Source organism: Protopterus annectens, chromosome 8.part1 (assembly GCF_019279795.1).
Source record: "Protopterus annectens isolate FY-2018-M chromosome 8.part1, PAN1.0, whole genome shotgun sequence".
In the NCBI taxonomy this organism is placed as follows: domain Eukaryota; kingdom Metazoa; phylum Chordata; order Ceratodontiformes; family Protopteridae; genus Protopterus; species Protopterus annectens.
Window position 1 is genome coordinate 419,224,878 of NC_056742.1, and position 20,515 is coordinate 419,245,392.

Sequence of the window (20,515 nt, forward strand, 5' to 3'; positions counted from 1 at the left end):
TGAGCAGCTCAGTCACTGTAATTTTTATTTTAAACCCAAATAGATAACTGCAAGAAGAAAGGGGAAACGAAGGGCTGAGGGAGCACACAGAATTCCTTTGCAAAAATTTTAAATTGTCTGGAACAGTCTAAACTACTCCTAAATCCAAATAAAACTAAACTGAAACAGTTTTTATCTCCGGCCCAACAGTTAGACTCCTGTGTTTTTTCAGTCACTAATTTTAGAACTGAGTTGGTACAAAATACAAAACCAGTGGGAGTGATATCACACCCCAGTGAGATTCAGTGAGCACATGCAACATGCAGTTCAGAAAAATAGCCATAAACTATAAGTTAAGAGAAAACTTTCCGAACAGAGTATCCTGATAAGACTGAAGCTCAGACCTATCTATTCCCTAATCTCCTGCACACCTCATCAATTTTCACTAACCTACAGTCATCTTAGCAAAACTGGAGCAATCTTATAATAAAATTACAAAGTTTGCAAGTAACTGCATTAACCAGACACATCACTGTGTGGCACTTCATGCCTTTAACTGTCTAAAGGTATTTAATATTCTGTCCTCTCATATTAAGACTGCCCACAACATCTTCTATACCTCAAACAGATGTCCTGCCACCAGCAAGCTATTACATTAGTACACCCACCCGAGAGAGCTGTGCTCCCTAAATCAAAACCTAATACAAAGTCATAAATCTAAAAATTTTAATGGTGATTGTCTATACTATGTATAACTGCCCTCACTAAGGCAAAAAACACAGCATCCATGGGACCGGATGGTGTCCCCGGCTGTGTGCTTCATGAACTCAACGAGGAATTAAACCCACAGTTAGGACAGCTGTTTAATCTTAGCCTCACCTCAGGATACGTACCCAAGGAGTGGCGACTGTTTTCCCACTTCATAAGGGCGGTGCCTCCACAGACCCTGGAAATTACCACCCCATTAGCTTGACAAGCCTTATCTGCAAAGCCATGGAGAGGATCATAATGGAACTCATAAATAAAGACATAGGGAACTTGCAGACTTTGGACCCAACCCAGTTTGGCTTTGTCAAAGGCAGATCCTGCCTCTTAAACTTGGTTGACTTTTTCGAGACAGTCACCAAGGCCATTGATGAGGGAAAGGCAGTCCATACAGCCTACCTCGACCTGGCAAAGGCCTTGACACAATACCCCACTCAGGTATCATCGAAAAACTCATCAGCTTGAATGTAAACCCATACATCACAAGATGGGTTGCAAACTGGCTAAGTGACAGAACCCACAGGGTCAGAGTTGCTGGAGCCATGTCAGACTCAAAGCCTGTCACAAGTGGTGTCCCACAGGGCTCAGTCCTGGGTCCACTCTTGTTCGGCATCTACTTTTCTGAAGTACAAGCAAACACAGGAGAGTTATGGCTGACAAAGTTTGCAGATGACTGCAAACTGGGCCATAGTCAACACATCTGACACAGATATCCTCCAGAAGGGCCTCACAGAAACGGATAACTGGTGCCAGAGCCATGGCCTGAAGTTAAACGCCAAAAATGCATAGTCATACCCTTCGGGAAAAACAAGGTTACCCCTAGCTACCATATAGGTGGCAATCCACTGAGCACAGAAAAGTCATCAGAGATCTGGGGACCCAGGTTGACAGTGGCCTTCGCTTGACACTCATGTTGCTAAAGTAGTTAGGAAAACCTTCTATATCACCCACCTGATCATGAAGGGATTCACATCTAGATCAAGGGAGGTCATCGTCCCCTGTACTCATCACTCATTAGACCTATGATTGAGTACAATGCCCCGTTCGAATGTATCTGACCAGACACCTGCTGCAGCTTGAAAGGCCCCAAAAGTTCCTCACCAAAAGGATAAAGGGTCTCAAAAATATGTCTTATGCTGCCCGACTGAAAGAACTCCAGCTCTATTCAGTCTCATACCGCTTGCTCAGAGGTGACCTGTGCCTGACATATAAGGCCATGTCAAACCCAGATTTGATGAATATGCTTCACCTCAAAAATCTAGATCCCTCAGAACCACAAGGGCGGAGACTTAAACCTTGACACGGTTATAAATAGAACGCTGGAGGACAGATTCATCACCCAGAGACTCCTATGCTGTGGAACAAAATCCCGGTACATGTGAGGCAGAGCACCTCTCTGGCCTTGTTCAAGAGGAATCTTGACCAATGGATGGGAGATTGCAGATATACCCCAGGGATTACTTCAGTGTCACTGCTTGACAGAGGCACAGCAAAATGATAGGCATAGTTTTTATTCAAATTAAAGGGGTGGCGAAAGCCACATAACTATGGGCTAGGCTTATAAATGCCCTTGGGCAGATAGCCTAGTATGAACCTATGAACCTATGAACCTATATGTTGAAAAACTATGGAACTCAGTGCCAGCAGATATCAGAAATATTTCATTTTATCTACAATTTAAAATATGTTTGAAGACATAACTCTCAAGCAAACAAATAGTCCTGCACACTTTTGACAACCCCATTACCAAGACCGCTAGATCCCTTCTTATTTTAAATCATATCCCATCTATAATTTATAATCCCAATGAAATCATACTTGTCAGTATAATAGCACTAGCCTTGTACTACCCCATTACCAATTCCCCCACATCATTTAGTCAAATCAAATATCACTAAATTCTCAAATGTTAACTATAGCAATCTCCTGAGTGGATTAAAATGTGCACATGCCTTATCTGCTGTCTTTGCTCAAATACTGCATTTGGATTATGTATATATACTGTAAAATAATGCTGAATGTTTTGTTGATGTGTGAGTTTTTTGTGTTATATACACAATGCTCTGTAGACATGCCTGAGCTTAGCATGCCGTAAATACATTGGCATGGTTATCACCTGTTAAGTTATATAAACCAGAGAGTTATGGTATATTTTTACTGTTATTTAATTGAAAAGGAGCTTTGCTCAGTCAGACTTTCCTGGTATGCAAAATCAAATCAATCATGCCTTTTTAGGGCATTAATTCCACTGAAAACTGCTGCCTCTCAGATGAGTCTCCGGCTTCTGCCAAGCAGATTGTTTTCTTGCCATGAAATTGCATTGAGGACACAGCTAAATAATTCATTTGAGGCAAACATCAGAATGCCAGCATAAACACGTTATTTTATTTTCTGAAGACCATTATTCAGTCACACAAAAGCATTTGAATTCTGAGTATAGAATCGTATGTAGAATAAATTAAAACATGTGTCTGTAACTCATCACTTGAGAAGTTTTCTGTGATTAATGTATTCTTTTAAAAAACATCCATATTTTTAATTACAGATGATTGTTTGCTAGTACTGGTAAAGCATCCTTTCAGCTTCATATCCTCAATAAGGAACTGTCTTCTGGTTCCCAGTTATATAACTAAGCCTGTGATAGCTGAATGGCTTTTGTGCTACATAAACTACTGCTGCTACCTTCAAAACTGACAAAGTAATGTTCTTATTACAGTATGCTTGTTGATAACATTGTGGTAACTAGGTCTTTGGAATGCTACTACTGAACTGCAATGACAATAACAACGCTAATATACTAATAATTTATTAAAAATAGTGTGAGAAAATTTATAAAAAATTTTAATATTTTTAAAATTTTTAATATTTTATTATTTTAACATTTTTTATACATTTTCTCACACTATTTTAATAAATTATTAGTGTATTAGTGCTTTCCATGTGTTTTAGATATGTACATGTATTCATTTTCTGTGTGTCTTTCTTTAAATATTAATTAGATCACCTGATCAGTAATGCTGCTATATATACAAATGCTCTTATCTGTTTAAATTGTCTGATGAAGCGACCTATGAGTCATGAAAGCGCTAACCTTTTTCTCTCTTTTTTATTTTGTTACGCATTAAAGTTTCTTGCCTTGTAAGTTGTTGTGCAGTTCATTCCTCTAAATTTTACTGCACTATACTGCACTCTGTATCCGTTTTTTGGCTCTTATAACAATTTAGCAAGGCCTGGTGCCCATAAAAGCTTCTGCACCAATTGGTCCATATCCAAATCTTACAGGCTGACAGAAGACCTAGAAGAATGCACCGACGGTGCCGACTGAAGTAGTGGAGAAAGAGGCCTCTCACATACCGGCTCCAGAGCTGTGGGCTGGCTCCGAAAAGAAAAGACAGTTGACTCCGAGGTCTGTGGAGCCGATGTCACAGGATCTTCCACTTTCTTGGATTTCTTTGACAGTTTGGATTCTTTAGAGTCCCCTGAGGATTTCAAGGACCTGGAGGACTTGCTGGCCACATCCTGGTCACTCAGTGCTTCATGAAACAGATGCTTCAACAAGCCTCTGTCGACTAACTTTCTTTTCCTCTCCAGTAACACCCTAGAGGAAAAAGAGTGACAAGTACTGCAAGACTCCTGTAAATGGACAGCTCCTAAGCAGTAAACGCATGTTACATGGCCATCAGTCACTAACATTTTTTGCCCACAGTCTGGACACTTTTTAAACCCAGACTTTGGGTGCTTATTCATGTCATCAGCCATATCCAATAATCAAAATGTCTTAGGCTGAAACACAGAACACAAGCAGATAATAAGCCTAAGAAGAAAAAAATATTCATAATATATAGCATTGAAGAATCACACCTAGGCTCAAAAAACACACTACACAAATAAGCCTAGAAGAAAGGCAAAGATAGAACTATGTTCTAAACTGTAAACAGAACACACACCCTATAAACAATGGCCCAAAAGACAAAAGGCCAACGCTAAGCTATATATATATATATATATGTATATATATATATATATATATATATATATATATATATATATATATATATATATATATATATATATATATATATATATATATAGTTATAAACTATGTAAAAGGCAGAAAGATTTAAACTAGGCCAAAAACACGAGGCCAATAAAACTACACTAAATAACACACACAGGAAAAGAGAAGCTTTTAAGAAGCTACACAAGACTACACTAACTACTATTTAGAAGGAACAGTAGAAAAATTTTGTTTGAAACAACTTACAAAATACGCTTTTTGAAGAAATACTGGCTCGAGCAAAACTGGGACCTCTGATCAGTGGCGTGGCAAACTAGATCTGAGGTAATTCTCAGTGCATCATGGGATAAGTGGCTTGGCCTCGAGCTACTGGTAAACCTCGAGCTTTGCAAATGGCTGTACCGGAGCCGATGGATCTGCTCCGAACCCATCAGTAAAGAATGAACGGCGAGTTTGAACAACTTCACATGTTATGTTTTTAGTGTCAGATTTAAAAGCCAAGAAGTGTTTCTTCTGTAAGAGGTGGATTTAGCTTAAGGGATAGGTGCACACACGTCTACATTTGGATTTAACCCACTTTATGGTCTGTTAGAATCAGGAACAAAGGCAAAAATAATAGTGGGGTGGTGGTACAAAAAAAAAAGTAGAAATAATTTTTAAATAGTATAAAATAATAGTGGGGTGGTGGTACAAAAAAAAGCAGGAGTAATTTTTAAATAGTATAAAATAATAGTGGGGAGAGGGTACAACAAAAGCAGGAATAATTTTTAAATAGTATAAAATAATAGTGGGGTGGTGGTACAAAAAAAAGCAGGAGTAATTTTTAAATAGTATAAAATAATAGTGGGGAGAGGGTACAACAAAAGCAGGAATACTTTTTAAATAGTATAAAAGAATAGTGGGGTGGTGGTACAAAAAAAGCAGGAGTATTTTTTAAATAGTATAAAATAATAGTGGGGTGGTGGTATAAAAAAAACAAGAATAACTTTTAAATAGTATAAAATAAAAGTGGGGTGGTGGTACAAAAAAAGCAGGAATAATTTTTAAATAGTATAAAAGAATAGTGGGGTGGTGGTAAAAAAAAAGCAGGAATAATTTTTAAACAGTATAAAATAATAGTGGGGTGGTGGTACAAAAAAAAACAAGAATAACTTTTAAATAGTATAAAATAAAAGTGGGGTGGTGGTACAAAAAAGCAGGAATAATTTTTAAATAGTATAAAAGAATAGTGGGGTGGTGGTAAAAAAAAAGCAGGAATAATTTTTAAACAGTATAAAATAATAGTGGGGTGGTGGTACAAAAAAGCAGGAGTAATTTTTAAATACTATAAAATAATAGTGGGGTGGTGGTACAAAAAAGCAGGAATAATTTTTAAACAGTAAAAAATAATAGTGGGGTGGTGGTACAAAAAAAAGCAGGAATAATTTTTAAACAGTATTCTAATTTATAAACAGTATTCTGATTCCTGTAAACGTCTGTGCAGAGTCTGCATGTCCTCACTGCGGTTGAGTGAGCTTTAAAGACATGCAGGTAGGTGTGTGCCTGTGTGTGGGCTTTCTTTGATGGTTGGGCGTCATGCTGGCAACTCGACACTGTAAAAACATCACTGCCAATCAGTTTGCGGACTGGTGATCTGCAGTGGCGACCCCTAACCGGGAACATTACTAGACTAAGACGTTTTGCATCAACATACATTTTCTGAAAATAAGAAGAATGAAACTATAATGCCTGGCATTATTGACTGACTATAAACCTTAGGGTTGTACCAGGGGAAACAAAAATTTTACAAGGTACAAGTCAAAAATACGATGCAAAATCAGGGCAGTTGAGAAGTATGCACTCTTCTTCACCCCTTCCCTCATATATTCACTTGCCAAACAAATCAGGCAAGTCTGTCATTGCAGATGACTTATTTCCACTTTTTTTTTTTTTTTTTTTACCTTTTGTTCAGTGAAATGAACATGAACTGGATGCAGTTATGTAAATAGGTATGTATGTATGGATGGATGTACGTATGTATATATGTATGCTTTTGTTAATTGGGGAGGAACACTGCTCCACATGGACCATTTTCAAATTCAGCCCAGATGTAAAATTGGACAATAAAAACATATGGACATTCATGCTATTTGTGGTCAAAACTGAAAGATGTTTGCTTTCCCACTGGCTATATAACATAATTATTGCCAAGAGGAGGAAGGCAGCATAAATTTCAGTCCTTGAACTATCAGTTGTTTTGGCGAGGCTAGCCATTTGCAGTGGACAAAAAAAGGACCCTGAAGAATCTCTGCCCACTACCAGAGTTTTGTGCTTCGTGCTACTACAGCTTAGTAGGAGAAGCAGTCACTATATTTTCTTGTTGCTTTTCTGCAGTAAGACAATGCATCGTGAATGACGGCAGGATAATACAGTAAGATCAGCAGTCTGTATTGGACTTCCTGTATGTGACAATGCAGAAAGATGCAGTTGTACGCATTAACTAATGCATATTTTTCCTTTCTGATTATGTCAGCCATTGTAACAATGTGGTATATGAAGAGTAAAATGGAAAAGAAACAACCTAATTTGACATTAGCATAGCAAAGGCGAGGTGAAGGGGGCAATCTCTCTGTACACTGTCTTGTCGAGGGTACAATTTATGCTAAATAAATAAAAAAATATTTTGTACAAATATTTTCTTTTTTTATATCACATTAAGGGAAATAGAAGAAAAATGGCAAAAGCATCCTACATTGACATCCAAAATTGTCCAGTGTACCTTCTGCTCCCTTTTCATGTCATCTTGCTTGGGCACTGCCCCAAAGACTTGTAATTGGCTGCACAGGTGGAGGGGGCAGTGCAGAGAAGGCAATTACAAGGCTTTATCTTTGGCACCCACGGTTTACAATTTATTTGTTTTGGCTTGATTGTTTTGTTTAATTGCTCACTGTGTGCATGCTAGCTATTCCATTTACAATAGAAAAGCTTAAAAAGGCTTCTCTTTCTTCTTGGTTGTTTTCCTGCAACTAGAAGTTATGGTCAAATTTACAACTCAAATCCAGCCAACAACCTACTTTTTTTTTACCTGCTGGAAGCCTGCCTGGTCAATGGAGAGGGACAACTTTCACTTTGGACAGGGTGGGTGCAGAAAAACAAACTGAAGATGAGGAAGTTAGTGTGTTGCAAGCTTACAAATGAATAAACAAATTATAAAATGAATAATTGCATACTAATAATGTCTGTTTGTGTAATTAATATTCTACATACATTTCTTTCTTTTTGATTGACTGCAGTTTAATGTGAAGAATTGGAGTGGTGTTGGACATAGCCTTTCCTATTTTTGAACAGAATTTTCTTTCTGCCTTTCTTTGTTATACAACCTATTTAAACTGGGAGGGGGGGGGGGCACCAGTCTGGCTTGTTTTAGGAGTTTGCCTAAGTTAATTGTGGTTTGGTACAGCTATTTCTATGAGGTAATTTACCTGCGTGTACAGGGTTTCTGTAAACACTTCCACATAGGCCACAGTGTTCTCTGAGTATAGGAGGCTTGGAATTTAGCTATGCCATCACTTAATAAGAGATAGTAAGCCTTGGAAAAGTTCTTAAAGGTTCTGGGGTCTGCTGGGAGTCAGACTTTATGTTTATTTCAAGGGTGCCTTCTTGGGATCCGATCAATCAGTACATAACATAAGAGGGGAGGGGGGTGCAACATTCCCTCATATTTGTGAATACCAGATCCAGGATATTTACAGCCCTAACAGATGTGCAGATTATTTTCATTTCTTTGAATCTGAATGTTAGTGGTTGTGTATATATCCCAGTTTATGGTGGGATAGTTGAAATCACCCACAAATATGGTGTTGGACTGAATGTTGAGTGACTCCAGTACATTCAAGTATATGTTATGGTTATCCTGAGTCATACACGACAAACTTGGAACCACACTATGGTGGAGCAGAGTTCTCTTAAAAAATAACACTAAAAGCAAACAAACATCACGGACTCTGCAAATACCGTAAAACTTTAATTACATTCGCAAAGCTTTTGGATCACTCAGTGCACTGAGGAAGGATTATGTGATCCGAAAGCTTTGCGATTGTAATTAAAGTTTTATGCTGTTTGCAGAGTCTGTGTTGTTTGTATCCTGAGTCATAGACAGGGACTTATAGGTAGCAAGGATGTAGTATTGGACTTTACCTAAGGTTAGTTGGTCATGGAATAGCTCAAGCGTATCGTATGGTTTAACCAATCTTGAGGTGTGTTTATTTTTTATGTAAATTGACAGACCTCTATCTCTTGCCCCTTCTTGTGTGATAACTGGTCTAAATGTGTGGAAGGCATTATAGCTTTGCACTGTTAGGGTTACTTCCATGGCTTTAAACCATGTCTCAGTAACTGCACAGATGTCAACACTCGCAGGGTGAGGAGTGCTTCCAGGGAGGGGAGTTTCTTCTTGAGAGTGCTAGCACTGAGCAGTAATACCTTTACTTTATCTTGAGTAGAATTTACTATGTCAGAAGATTTATCAGGATGGCATTGCGTAAAAAAAGGCATTATAGGGGTGGATAATGCTTTAGCCAATATCTGAAAACCTAGTGGGGACAAATGCAGACTATCCTTGGCAAAGGGGTGTGGTCTGTCAGTCATATCCTCCCAAGCCGACAAATATTGGACCCATAGGGATGACCCAGGAGCAATGCCTTGTTGACTGGCTTGTGCAAGGTCACACAGTAGCCAAACATGAGCTCAGAGAATCAGACCATATAGCACAGGAATTACAAAAACCTTAACCACTACACTAACTGCCAGATTGCAATTATATCCCACTCATAGCCAAGTTGCTTAGAAGTGTCTAGAATAACAGATTTTGTGTTGGCATGAATTTTCTAAGGATAAGAAGTCTGAGACTCGTATGTCTGTCATTATTTAGTAAATTTGCAGTAATAGTATTGACGGGTAAAAAATAGGGACAGACAAATATTGCTGTTAAACTTAGCAAGTTGCTAAAATAACAGGTTTTGTGTTAGCATGCATTTTCTAAGGATAGGAAGCCCAAAACTCAAATGTTTGTCATTATTTAGTAACTTCACAATAATGCCAGTTTGACAATGGCCAGAAAATAGGGACAGATTTTAAATATTGCTCTTAGAAACTTAGAAACCTGACAAAGTAACTGTTTTTTGTCAGCATGTATTTTCTGAAGGAAAGAAAAGGATGTATCTATCATTATTCTGTGACTTCAGTCACCAGTGCAGAAAACCAGAAAAACTGTATGAGAAATAGCCGAAACATATGATGCATAAATATGGACATTTTGCAAATATCTGGACAGTTGAGAAGGATGGTGGACTGACTTGACTAGTGGGTGTATCAAACTAAATGTAATGCAAATCAAATAATAAATATAGTTTGGCTTAATGGAATTTTTACACACTGGTGATGAATTGCACTTAATATATATAATGACAATGATCAAAAAGAAATTAAGAATTATCACACAGATTTCATTACTTCAAGAAAATCTATATTAATTTACGTTCTGTTATTCTGTCAATGGCTCAGTTTATTTTAAGTGTCTCTGAATAGTCCATATGTGATTTTTATTTCTGGATTTGTTTACTTATAAGTAAATCCACACCAGAATCTGGATATCATTTGTGTGGTGGACAGGACAGGACTGGTGGTGGACTAATGTAACAAATTAAAATGTGATGTTTAAATGTAGTTTGGCTTTAAGTTTGCACACAACCAAATTACCTTTTTGGGAGAAACAGGAAGTGAATTGCATTTAATAAATAATGACAATAATTAGAATTCTAATAAACTTCTTTGCTACAGAAAAAAATGTATGTTAATTCACATTCTCTTATTCTGCCAAGGACTCAACATACTAATATTTGTGTCCTTATCTGTTATTTCTGTATTTGTCCCTGACTCTGATGAGAAGTCAAGTGGTAATCGGTTTCTAATATATGGACTAGAAACAAAATTGTGGGGTATTCTCCTGCCATTAGTGCCACTATTGGTTATTGTTGCTGTATGGGGCACATAGGGACTTTGGCTGTTTTATGGGGGGAGGTATGAGTTTTTAATTAATCAAGGCTGTATTTCTCTATTATTACTTGATTATTTCTCCTGAGTGAACTTTCAATGAATGCTACTCTGTTTTATTGGGGAAGTTGAGGAAACAAGAACTGTGAGTTTTTAACTCATCAAGGCTGTTTTTATCTATTATTATTTGATTATTATTTTTTACTGATTGGACGTTTAATGAATGCTACACTATTTAATGGGGGTATGAGTTCTTAATTCATCAAGGTTGTTTTTATCTCTTAGTTGATGGACTTTAAATCAATGCTACGCTGTTTACGGGGGAAGAGATGTCAGACGAATTCTTAATTCATCAAGGCTGCTTGTATCTATTACTGTCAGCCGAATTAATGAATGCTAAATGCTATTTCCTTAAGGATTTTCTGAGAATGGTTTGGTTACAAGATTATTGTATTTTGCTGTGCTGTAATGTACTTAATTTATTTTCCTTTTTGGATTGATTACTTCCTGGATATAGTCTGTACTGTAGAGTTTTTCCTCTGACTTGTTGAACAGTACCGGCACACATCGTGGTGGATCATAGGGAGGGGAAACAGTGAATTCAGAATGAGAACACCACAGATTTTCTTCACATGGAAAGAAGAATTTCCATGGAATTGCATGCATGGATAACATGCTGATATCATTTATTGATCATTAATAATGTACACCAGAGAAATTGCATCTTAAGTGTCTGATCCAGTCCAGATTCTAGCTTCACAGACGGGTCTGTTTGGGTGTTAAAATACCTTTGCATACTTTTACTGGCTGAAAATGTGAACTCTCAAACCGGAGCTCAGTGCTGACACAGCAAGGCATTGATTTCTTGTCATTTACTTTTGGATGCATAAATAAAATCCAACTTAGAAGTGATAAAATGGCAGACAACCAGTTAGCAGGCTGCAAACTGGACTGAATAGGTTGCTATAGCCTAGGCTTCCCACGACAGCTCTGGGTTAATATATTACAAAAGCAATAGAGTGGTGTGGGAAGTTTTTTATTAGCGCACACTGTCATTAAGTCATCATTCATGTACTTGCCTAAGTAAGTTGAGTTTGGGGTCATGATAACTCACAACAACAGCCCTGAGGGATTACATAATATCAGCAATGCTCTAAATGCCTGCCCTCATTGTTCACATTCACATATGCCAAAAATTGCTACTTTTTGTATGTAGCATGGCACGCAAGCTATTTTATGCCACTGCTGACATTTGGTCTGAAAGTGCAAATAGATCTGGATTGTGCCAAATTCTGAACTGGTAAGTTGATGTTCTAAGCAAATATCTGGATAAACCATGTTCGTTTTTATTTACCATGTGTTTTATTTGGATGTGTGAAAAGGCAGTGAAAAAATAAAACACCCTGGAATTAATGATTGTGAACAATAGTGTTTAAAACTTCGTGCAGCAAGAGTATTTTTGACTCAGATTTTTGATTCTCTGTAAACTGTTTGTGTTTTTTTTTTTGAAGCTTTTCTCCTCAGGTCCCCACTGAAAATGGGCCACAAGTCCAGCTGGGTCAACCCGGTTAACAAATGTCAATAAATAAATAAATTTGAAGAGTGCTCGTGTTATGTTTGTCGAATGTTATCTTTCCCAAACTGACACAAAAATTGGCTTTACTCCTCATAATCAAAAAAGACAAAAAGGAGTGTTATAAAAATAGTACAGGAAAAAAGGCATATACGCAACAGAAATAATCTTTCAAGAGGGCAACCAAAGTACTTAAGCATAAGCCTTCATAGTATTGCTGCAGAGGAGGGGTACATCCATACAGACGACTTCCAAAAACAGTATATTAGCACCTTCATCTGTATCTTTGTTGGTGTCATCTGCGCTCATATAAGACCCAAACACTTCTAAGGTGGGGGAGCCTGTCATATTATCAGCCTTTAGGCATGCTAGACTCATCACTTCACCAATTAATCCTGCTCCTTTCATTATTTCATTACACAAACATCATTTGATCGTATCAGTTTTATCAGAGTATATTTTAACATAGTGCAGGATGCCGCTGTAAAGCAAGAGGTATCTACATCAATCCCTTTTGTCAGACCAGCATCAGTTTAGTGCTAGGATGTAAAGACAAATCTTTGCAGTCACCTGAAAAGGTTCTTTAGAATAATAAAAAGAAAGGTAAAGTAGCCCTTTCCCAGTTTCTTTCTACCAAGAGAGCATTTTTTGACACAGCCAGATCTTATTCCATCTGAAGAGTCTGATTATAAGACTACTTCATCTAAATGTCCAGGTTCTCTTCCTTAAGACATCTCTTTTGTAAAATCAATAGTTTTATGGAGCAATTTGTCTGCAGGGTTCCCTTCATGTAAAGGAATTAGAAAAATGGTTATGAGCAGGGCCTCCTCTTTATGATGCTTTTCATGATGTTTTAAAGGCTAATAGTCAGTATTCTGAATGACAGACAGCAACAGCAATAAGGGTGGCAACATGTATAATGCAGTCACTGATGAACAGGAGTTGTTTACCTCCCATAATATAGATTGTATTGCCATTTGTTTATCAGCTCTGTTAAAGCTTTTTCTCTAGCCACCTTACCATTTGGAAATTGCTAAAAGAAAAATGGTGGTATTTGTACCCCTAATTGGTGGGCAGGGGTATGACAATATGGACGAACTATGCCACTAATTGTTTGCGATAAGCTATGGTTGTGACTTTTACACTTGATAGTCCCACAATTAGGAATGTTTTGAAAAAAATGGGGGTTATTTTATGTCAATAATGATTTGTATGGAAAGTTAGGTCTGAAACTCTCAGTAGTGTAATGGAGAGGTAAATGCTTTAAAGACCTGTTGCAATAAGGCAAAGGGATTTTGACTAACCCTGTCAGACAAATTACATACAAATGTGGCTCCTGTATCCAATGTCAGTTTATTTCAGTGAATGAAAGTATTTGGATACAGGGGCGGAGTGTGGCTTTGAAGGGTCGCTTTAGTTCTGACTCCATGGGGTGGTGTATTTGGCTAAATTTCAAAAGTGCTGTTCCTTTTATATTGGTAAAATGGAGAGAAGAGTTCTGCTCACGTTGTTTTTTTTTTCTTTGTGGTAGAGAGAATCGATAAAGATCCGATGTGGGGACCATGGAGTGAACTGCTAGAGAAGAGGGAATTGTGCTGGCAGATTGTTTTGAATGCATATAGATTCCCTCGGCTTAATGAAATGGTGTCTTTGGCTTGTATTTTGAAATTGCGTGGTTTATGGGGAGATTTCTTGTTTTTTTTTTTATCTGATTGAATAAGAACATTCATGAAACAAGTTATTTTGAAATGGATTTGTGTTTTGATTGTTAGATGAACTGATTGTTTTTGTTTTCATTCGTTGATTTACATCCTGTGATCTGATGTTTATGATTTCTGAAGAGGTTCCTATATAAAGATGAAAGCTCTAAACTGTGTATGAATTACTAAACATTACCGTTAAAATTTGCTACCAACCTAAGGTATTTTCTTGTTTTTTTAAGGTTGTCTTTTCACCCTGTGGAATTTTGCTCTGTGTTTGTTTGATTCTTAAGCTGAGTAGTACCTGCTCCACCTTCAAGGTAAAGATAATTGGATTGGTAGCTTCAAACTCTGTTCTGGTCTATCTTTTATTGTCCTGTTTGAGGATGGATGGAACTTTTGAATATGGATCATTTACAAAGCTTGTAATGGTCTGCAGACCTCTTGCCTTGTAATTTAAGTAGAACAGGAGGCCAAAATGCCCCTACAGGATTAAAGACATCAGGGCAAAGTATGTAAATTGTGGAAAGCTTCCCAGCATTGTCTATTTAAGTGACTTGCTTAAGGTCACACAATAAGCAAATGATAGCCAAGGGAATCAAACCCTGTACCAGAAGAACTACCGTTCACAGCCTTAACTGCCAGATCATTCATTAAAGCAAAGACAAAAATTCACATAAAATAATACAAAACCTAAAATCATTCCAAAAAATGTTAAGTGAATATTAAGTAATCATACCTCTCAACTGTACAGATTTTCACAGAATGTCCAGATTTTGCCTCATATTTTTGGTCAGTTTCTCATATAATTGTGGTTTTCTGGCAAAATCACTGGCAAATCATTGAGGACTGAAGTCAGAAAATAATGGCACACATTTGAGTTTCAGACTTCATATCATTCAGAAAATCCATGCTAATGCATAAACTGTTATTCTATCAGCTTTCTAAGTTTGTAAGAGCAATATTTAAAAAGTGCCCCTATTTTTAGGCCTTTGTCCTCCCATTATTTGTGCCTTTGTCCAAATTTCTTGCTCTAATGTGTTGAGTTATTGAGTCAGGTAAGTAATACATTAGCATATGTAAAAACAGTTCTAATGGCAATGAAATGTAGTTATAGAAATGTGTTGTTTATGTATAGAGGTAAACTTTAAGGTGAAGAATGTATGAGCAGACATGAATACAGAACTAAGATACCCCAGGGATTACCTCAGTGTCACTGCTCGACAGAGGCACAGCAAAATAATGGGCATAGTTCCCCAAACTAAAAGGGGGTAGGTAAACAAAAACTAAAGGCTAGGCTTGTAAATGCCCTCGGGAAGATAGCCTAGTATGAACCTATGAACCTAAGAAAAGCAGGATACTAATTTGGATGCCGAGTAACAGAATGTTGGAATAACTGGGGAAGTGAGATGGAAAATAAATGAGGGTTACAGGAATAAAAAGGTGTGGATAAACTGAGATATCCAGAAAACAGTGCAGAGAATATGTGAAGAGTGGAATGAGAAGCAAGAGAAAAGTTAAAGGTAGTAAAATGTGTGATGGAAGTGGTTACCTGAAATATAAAGACTAGATATGACACATCTTTAGCAGAACAGAGACAGTCTAGATCAGAATGAGCTTTTGAAGGATGTAGTGTTATTAATGTTACTCAGTTGTTAGGATAACAACATCCACCATCCACAAGGATACTAAGTGTAGCTAGGGTCTCTTTCACATATCTTTGAGGATGTTTTCTTAAATATCAGTAGAATTTTAATGGGTGATCTTAAAGGTTTGTCAGTTATGTATTTGTTTAGAAGAAAAGTCATATAGGAGAATCTGCAATCTTATATGATTATGTAGGTGAAAGAAAGATGGATGCAGTTAAGTTTATTGACAAGGACATCCAGCCTAGTTTATTTACAAATATCATTTGAAATATATGCATTCTAGTCTCTGTAAATTTGTCTTGTTTACATTGCTGTTGCAGAGGCTGGCATAATGGTTAAGGTGTTTATCTCACAGATAAGAGGTACATGGTTTGATTCTCACCAAGGGAAACTGGATAGGCTTAAAATGGCCCATGAGGCATCTAGCCTAACACTTATCTGTGAACCTATAAGGTAGTGATTCCATATTCTTGTACATTGCTGTGTGCTTATTCAGTAGAATGTATATATACAGTTTTTTTTCCTTCTTAATTAGTCTGAAATATTGTGTTATTGCTTACACTTCTGAATTTTTTGTTTGTCAAATGTTTTGTATTTCACCCAGGATGACCTGAAATTGGTCAGTATTGCATTACTCCAGTAAACAAACAAAAATAAATAAATAAAATAAAGATGTTTTGTCATAAGCAGTGCACTGGCAGACCTTATTCTTGTGAATGGAGGTGGAGAGTGATTTAGACAGTATATGGTACCAGGTCTTTTGTGAATACTTAGCACTATAATAATGAAATGTTCGGAAAAAGTTAACTTATCAGTTGTTGCACCAAAGTACTTGTAGTGTTCCACAGTCTGAATGGTAGTATTGTTTAGAAGATGGGCACAGGAATATTTGTTGTGTCCTTCAGGCTAAACTCATGAGCTTTTTTATTTTCTTTAGTTGTCAGTATTGATTCTTGCAAACATTCTGTGAGTTAATTGAATGTTGCAAATACAAAGTAATTTCAGCTAAAGTTTGGGAACTACAAGTCACAGTGGAGTTGGCCACATATTGCCCAGTTTCAGGCAATTGGTATAATTTCAGATGCCATTAGGAAACATAAAAAAAGATAGCAATAAACCAAGGATGCTGCCTTGAGATACACCAATATTTAGATTTTGTCAGATTTCAAAGAATTCCAGCATACCTTATAAGTTCTGTTGTTTAAGCATGAACCAATAAATTAGTGTAATTGTGCAACCTAAAGAATGTAGCCTTTACAGGAGGAAGCTTAAGAAATTTGTGAAAAGATCAGTAGTGGGTTTGCCTGTGACATACTCATAAGTAATACAGTTTATTTAATTTGCACAAATCTACCTCTGGATCGAGCATTGTTAACTTAAGGATCAGGGCTAGGATTTAGAAACAAACAGTACAATGTAAAATGCAAAACTGCAAAATAGGTGGCCACACAGAGGGTGAAGGTGATTCAGAGATATGTATATCACAGTTGCTTAAGGATTAGAAATGTCACAGCCAACATAACATGCAAATAAGTGTATGATAAGATCAAAATGAGCAGCATTGTCACAATGATGCTGATGGTGAATATAGATGAGGCTAAACAATTTGGCAGAGAACTTCAGAAATGTACAAAAACTGCAAGTGGAGTCATGGCTGCAAGTGTAGCCGTATGTCATAAAATCCTGGTGAACAGAGACAGAGTCTGCAAAATCATGTTAGGGATAGCAGAAGGTTTAGAAAAGATATACATATACAAGGCCATTGTCACAGCCACTTGCTGTGGAGATGTGCATCATTGCCCTTTGCATCACAGATAATCTGACTGAGCCTAATACTGCATCATCCCAATGGCACAAATATAGTGGACAACTGCTTTGTGAACAGAAACGCTAGTGTAGGAGCTGGAACAGATGTTTCACCCTCACATGCAGGTTGATGGGGTCCATGGAGTACCCATTGCTATGGACACCAAGGAATGTGTAGCACTGAGAATCCTGATGTGCAGGGTGATTTCCCCCAGGAGCATCTTATTGGTGATGACAGATATGCACAACACCCATATCTAATGGTACTCATAAGAAACCCACAGACATTCACAGAGAATGGATACAACATAAGGCCTGCTTTCACTATTTAGACATCTCTGATGGTGCCCTGCAGTCACAGTACAAAAATGTACAGCAAAGTATTTGCTGTGTATGTGCAGTGTTACACAACAAGTTGGTATGCAAGCAAATACAGTAGGGGATTGCCATTTGGGGGGGAAGGATGAGCCACAGTCTGCAGTGGGGCGTGCCTGGTGAAGAGTTTGCGGAGGACCTAACTACAGTGGTTCAACCATGTGAGGCAGAGTTGGACACTGTACACCATGGCACTGGCTAAGGGGCAGTATCTGGTTTGCAAATATGGGCAAGGTTAGATATAACAAAAGTTAGTAATGATACATGCAGTAATAACAAGGCTATGCTATACTATGCATAGACTTAGAGGCACTGTGCATCATACCCAGGTTCATAGGCCCATAGGAGATTACTAGGCTAATGGCTTAAGGACCCTTACAAACCTAGCCAATATAACCCAATTTACCCATTATATGGCCCCTATGGGCAAGAGGATGGAATGTATTTCTGCCTCTGCATTGAGTATCTTACAGATTGACCCTGTCCGTAAGGGACATAGGCACTACCCCAGGAGTGAATTTGCGATTCCCCATCCATTGTTCAAATTGCATATGAAGAGGGCTAGGGAAGGGCTTTGCTTACTGTAAATAGGAAGCCCTGTTCCAGAGAAGAGACAATCCTGAGATACATATTTGTCTCACCAGGATAACCTGATAATAGAGTACTGAAGGTAGCCCATATTTGTCATCATATGCCACAGTCAGTGACAGCATTTGGCACTGGACTTTGGGGGGGGGTGGCTGCTGACATGGGTGAGTGTATGTCATGTCACAGTGAGTGTGGTGAACTGAGAACACTGTTTGGGGGGGGTCTTTTGTATGGTGTACTTGGACAAAGGAGGGTATTGCTGATGGGTGCAACTGTTGCTGTGCTGTGCATGTGTCTCTGTCACAGGTCCATGGCACCCTCAGGAAGAATGCGTGCCATCTCTGCATCTCCTGTACATGCGGGCAGCCTCTCTGTAGAACATCACTGGTATGATCTAAACTTGCATAGTGGAAGGTGCTCTGTGAATGGGAGAAGTATGTTGTGTCATTGCTAGGCTCAGCATATACACCCCATCTTTGGCTGTGTACGTGGTGTGTTGCAGTGCCCTCAACAATGGTAGTAAATGAAGTGGTGCTATGGGACCTAGACTTTATCTTGACCATCCCAAAGTAGGCTTCCCCATCAGAAGTGGAAGAGGATTGGTCATAAGACTGGTGATGCCCACAGTGTGCAGCTGTACATGAACTCCTCAAGGACACAGACTCCCTCTACCATCTTTCAAAAATGCCACTCAACTGGGCAAAGCTCTGTCTGAGGTCATCATGAGACCACATACTACAGTGATCAATTCTGCAATTGGTGTGGTTGCATTAGCTTTACCTGTATGATAGCCCCGTACATCCGCTGTGTAATGGGCATGAAGGCACTGCTCAGGAGTGGATTAGGAGCCATGGCATTGTTGACCAAAAGTACTCCAGTCTCTACTTTCATCCCTTTGCCCGTGGAAGTTGCCAGCACTCACTGATGCCTGGGCTGCAGAGGATGAGGCTGTATCTTAGGCTGCTCTGTCTGACATTGGCTGTCCTATTATAGTATCCTAAGACTGAGGAGTGAGTTGCACAGCAAAGAAGTAATGTGTATGTGTGTGTGTGTATGTATGTGTGTGTGTGTGTATGTGTGTGTGTGTGTGTGTGTGTGTGTGTAAGAGGAGGTGATATGCCCCCCATGTTACCTGTACCTGAAAGTTTCACCATGATCGCAAACTGTTCCAGCTGTTATGGTCAACCTCAGACATTTCCAGGATGTCAGACATGTCAGCAGCCACTGTTGAGAAACTCAAACACTGAAGAATTTGTGAAAAAAAGACAAAAACACCGTAGTCTATAAATTCTACATTCTGACAGTTCCATAGCCAACTGAGGCTAAAATAGAATGGCATGCATAAGCTATATGCCACTTAGCTTATGCAGGTTGATGTTGCAGATGAAGCCCTGACATGCCTGTAAGACGTACCCAGAGTGGGTATAATTCTGCCTCCAGTAGGTTGCACTCCATTTTATATATATGTTAGGTAATACCCACATATGCCATGACTCACTGACACCTGTAGTGCTAGGCGAAATTCTGCATCGATATCACGTTCTCCACAGAATGTGAGGGAGCCTTTGGGCATCCCAGACAAAAATGCTAAAAATTAGTCCGTGTCAGTCAAGTATGACTGTGTAGGTGACCCCCCCCCCCATGTGTCTCCTGTTCCTTTGCAAGGCAGGTTGCCTTGTTATGAGCATGATAGATTGTGTAGTTGGCCCTACATTGTATTTGAACTTTTGTACCTTTATTGCCACTGACAGCAGTGACCTGTGCATCAAGGTCCAACCAGACATGCTGGCAGAAGGCACATTTACTGTTATTGTGAGGAGCATCTATCTACCATGTTCACAGTGGGCCTGCAGCACAATGCCATTCTAACCCCAGGAGGAAATCTCCATCCTCTTGCTTGACTGCTCAATCACCTTGCTGTATAAATGTGAGGTAGATTACCTGTTGTGTCCCTCATATCCTCACCACAGTTACTATAGACTGTGCTACACCAGACCAACCAAAAGGCACAGGCCATCTGCAAATGTGATTG

General features: G+C 38.4%; 1 protein-coding gene across 3 annotated transcripts in view; it reads left to right on the forward strand.

The window, feature by feature from the left end:
* Positions 1 to 20,515, forward strand: part of NOD2 (nucleotide binding oligomerization domain containing 2) — a 1,141,123-nt gene that overhangs the window by 985,074 nt on the left and 135,534 nt on the right. The gene's annotated exons all lie outside the window — the stretch shown is intronic.